Source organism: Ammodytes marinus (genome assembly GCF_949987685.1).
Source record: "Ammodytes marinus genome assembly, chromosome: 23".
Classification (NCBI taxonomy): domain Eukaryota; kingdom Metazoa; phylum Chordata; class Actinopteri; order Uranoscopiformes; family Ammodytidae; genus Ammodytes; species Ammodytes marinus.
Genome location: NC_137227.1, coordinates 553,114 through 557,983, shown reverse-complemented (window position 1 = coordinate 557,983; position 4,870 = coordinate 553,114).

The following is a 4,870-nucleotide window of genomic DNA, read 5'->3' as shown; positions in this document are numbered from 1 at the left end:
CCGTGGAGTTGTTTTGCCGCAGTGGACCATGTTTTTGGTGAATCATAAACGAGTCACCAACAATTCCAGCATTTTCAGCGTCCATTCCTCCAAAAAAGAGTTTAGTAACTTTGGCTAGAAGGCTGCAGGCTTTGCAGAGCGGCTATGTCTAGCTGATGCCTGCTGGAGCTGCCTTTCTTTACTTCAGACTTCACCGACCCTGTGCTGATTGCCGATCATGTAAGTAACTTACCAGCTTAGCTGTACATTACATTTTACTGTCTTATTAGCTTTAGTTTCTATTTGATTGTTTCAGTTAATAAGCTTATTAGGTGAACAAGCACACTGCATTTATTCTTCTCATAAGGACTGTTTTCTTCAGTGTCATCATTGTAAATATATTCAATTTCTTCTTAAAAGCAGAAACAAGGTTTTACTCAAAGACATCTTGAAGCTCAGCCCACTGTACCAGAACTTGGAAGTCTTCAAGGTGTTGTCCAGGAGTGTCCACTGATTGTCTAATTTTCTTACTTTAGATGCAGATCAGGTACTTATGAATATATATGCTAATCTCATAGTGTATGTTCAATAAATGCACAATAAACGATTAACAAACAACATATTGTACTTGCAGGTGTTCCCGTGGAGAGTGCCAGACGACGACAGCTGTTGAAATTGTATGTCACAGTTTGTAACATTGGTGTGCAGTAAATAATAAATGTATTATACCTCTCAAATCTCTTTATCTATATTCTGTGATGGCTTACCTTCGCTGAAGGAGCATAAACTAAATTACTTTTACTATGAAAAACATTTTTGCTGTACCAGTGCATGTCCCTGTACAATAATACTTTCTCCAGGTCAGGAACGAGGTGCTTCAGGAGCCTCCAAGGTGCAGGACGCTTCATCAAGGCCTTGAACCAAATGTTTCTCAACCCTTATGCCTTAGAAGCTGCTCTACGTATGGGCATATTATACCCCTGCCTTTGAGAGGGAAAGCAGCTTACTAGATAACTCAATATCCATCATTCTTCAATAATACTGTATCTACTATTTGAAAATGCTTCATCATTTATTACACTTCAATTATATTAAAATAAAAATAAAATAAAATCTTTTAAAATTCATAAATAGACATATGTGAGGCTTTATTTAAAGAGTTAGAAGTCAGTATTCAAAACACTTTTTCATCCAGTTCTTGATAACTGCAAAACAAAAGCACAGGGACAGAAAATAGGTAAAGGTTTGCTTATGGTTAACACACATATGCCTGGCTAACTGTTGTTAAATGATCTACAGTGGGTTGCAAAAGTATTCATACCACTTGAACTTATTTTACAAGCCACACTTTTCAGTTTTTTTATTTATAGTTTTTATTAAAAAAAAAATTAAAACTATGTATCATTTTGATTCCACATCACAATTATAAGCAATGCTGTGTTGGTTTATTACATGAAATCCCAATAAAATAAATGTACGTGTGATTTCAACATATGTGGAAAGGTTCAAGGGGTATGAATACTTTTGTGAGATTGTGAATATGAGCTTCAAGATGTCTTTGAGTAAAACCTTGTTTCTGCTTTTAAGAAGAAATTGAATATATTTACAATGATGACACTGAAGAAAACAGTCCTTATGAGAAGAATAAATGCAGTGTGCTTGTTTATTAACTGAAACAATCAAATAGAATATGCAGAGAGTTCTATGCAGTTTATGATATCTTTAACTACATTAGCATGAGTAGATTCTTCATCATACCTCTGATCCTTTTCTTCTCCATGGTTCTTTAACTACTGCATGTGTAGGTCACATCGTCTATCCTCCAGTGTCCCGGGTTGAGATGAGAGGTTCAGGCTCAATGTCGCATTAGCCCTCAACACTAGCATTCACTCTGGCATAGGCTGTCTGTAAGGCTGTAATACAGAGATATTCTGTTCGGGTATAATATAATTTTTAATTCAGTGGCCATATTTTGTGTGATTGTCATCAAGGTAGCTAGCATGACCTGCTAAAAATAAACATGTGTTATTAGGCTACTATGATAACACCGTTAGCTACGTTAGCTTCAAACACTGGGAATAGGGCTAAATGTTAGCAACACCCACAAGTGAACTACACTGTAGTAGCATAACTAAATAGCTTTAGTTAAAGACAGTAAAATGACAGTAAAATGTAATGTACAGCTAAGCTGGTAAGTTACTTACATGATCGGCAACCAGCACGGGGTCGGTCGGTGAAGTCTGAAGTAAAGAAAGGCAGCTCCAGCAGGCATCAGCTAGACAGCCGCTCTGCAAAGCCTGCAGCCTTCTAGCCAAAGTTACTAAACTTTTTTTTTAAAGGCAAAAGGAGTCAGATCATATATATGTAATCCATATTTAAGGCTCTTTTTTCAATAGCTCACTGGTTTTTATAGTTATCAACACCAAACCAACTCTGATGTGTTCATGAACTCACTGTGGAGTTCCCACAGCCTCTTTTTTAAAGAACAACCTTTAAAGAGTTTTAAACAGGCAGAAGTAGTCAGTGCATATATTGCAGTAATTAGTGTGTAGTTGATTGATATTTAAATCATATTTTTGTAATAGCTCCCTTGTTTTTAATGACATCAACACCAAGACACTTCTGATGTGTTCATAAACTCCCATTGAAGATTTCACAGCTTCTTTCTTCCCTTTAAAAAACGTACAAGATTCTTAGACAGAATAATAACAGTGAGCCTCATTTACATACATTTCTAATTTTATTTTGACTTCTTCTTCCAAATCTGCAGCTGTTAATTTAGATCAAGCATGCAAATATTTCTTTAAGCATGAAACATACAACCTATCAGGTAGTTCAGCATTAATTGCAACCTTGTATGTTAAAAAACACTGATTAAATATATGATCTGACTCCTTTTGCCTTTAAAGTTTTTTTTAAAGTTTTTTCTTGAAAACAAAGGGCTGTGGGAACTCCACAGTGAGTTCATGAACACATCAGAGTTGGTTTGGTGTTGATAACTATAAAAACTAGTGAGCTATTGAAAAAAAGAGCCTTAAATATGGATGCAATATACACACTGAATACTTTCCCCTTTAAAAAAAATTCAAAGGTTTTTCTTTAAAACAAAGGGTTGTGGGAACTACAGAATAAGTTCATTAACACAACATAAGTGGTTTGGTGTTGATAGGATGAATTTCCAGTGAGTTATTAAGAATAGAAAAAAAAGACGTTGCACTTTTGCGACGGTCCCTAAGCAGTCCACTGCCGTATGGCACTAAAAAGTATATTCGGCGCGGTTTCTTTGATCTTTCGCGAGACTCGCTGATTTTGGTGAGTTGATAAAGCCTGTGAAATATCAGTCTTAGTCTTCTGTACATAATAATACCATTCTGGAGGAAATTGGTAAGGTTTTCGTGACGCTATTACAGTTACAACCCCAGAAAATAGACGAATGTCGAATATAAAACCAATCTCACCCCGGTGGCCTAGGCTTTTTTATATTTTCTACATCAACAACTGCATGCATGTGGCAAAAAGCCGCAGCCCGATGTTACAGTTCACTCTGCTGTAAACCTAATGTTGAGGTTTCATTCTCTTCTGTCATGTTGATAAAGAATCACCTCTACATCTTTTTCACAACATCAACACAATTTTCCCACAATTGAACGGTCAATGACCCAGAATGCACTTCAATACAGAAAACAAAATAAAACGACTAATACCATTGGTGTACAATAAAGTTGGATACAAAAGTCGGTCGTAATCCTCATAATATAGGGGCATATCATTTAAAACAAAAGAGATAACATTATGAGAACACATTAATTTAACACCTAACGTCACAGCTTGGTTCCGTTCATTGACTCATTGATCAATAAGTTTACTGATTTAATGAGTTTCCTCAGTGAGAATGTTGATACATAAATCAGACAATATTGTCAGGTCTTAAAGGGCAGCGCTCAAAGAGCCGAATTTAAGCTCAAACTCTGAACAAAAACTGATCGGGGCAGGTTTGCCATGCAGCCTCTGTTACCACGGTGATCTAGCCAGGTAAAAAGAGAGACACCTTTCGTGATACTGAAAACTCTGACTTTAGACTCAACAGACCTTGCTCAGCCCTTAATCTTGTTTCGTAGTAGGCTACACCCCTCAGAGGGGTATACTACGAAGCAAACTCAACAGAGCCTTGCTCTCTTTTCTTGATCTGGTTCAACATAACACAAACCCTTGCTCAGAGCTAACCGGTATCACGAAGGCAGATATCGACCTCTTATGTTGAACGAGGGTTTCAGCTTCAGGCTCTGTGCGCGTCCCCATGAAAGGGGGCGTTTGAACCGTCATTTGACTCTGTTCCGCACAGACTGGACTGATCTTGTGCCGCTAACTTTACACAAGCGGACTGATTGCGAGCAGCTGAGGGAAAAAAAAAGAAAAAAGTGCGTCGCTGACTTCACTCAAGAGGAAGAGTTTGTCAGTCTGAATGTTCACAGAACAGCAGAAAACAGAGAGCCGGAAAAAAACTCTTACTGCAAATAAGGAGAGAGTGGAATGCTGTCGGAAAATTGGGCTACTGAATTGATACCTTTAGTTAGTTAATGCTTAATAAGGGTTAACTAACCATTAGTTAACTGTTAACTAATGTGTCTAGTTAGCATTTACTAATGATGTTCATGTTAACTAAGGTATTAATTAATACATTATTTAATGTTTATAAATATCCTATATTAACCTTAGTTAATACATTAATTAAGCATGAACCAACAGTTGATTAATATAATGATAAGCATTAATTAACTGTTATCAAATGTAATTTTTTAAACATTACTAGTTAATTAGTTTTAGCCTTAATACTAATTTGTTTTATATACCCTATGTTGTTTTATGGGTTGGTTTTTAAATATAAAAAGAA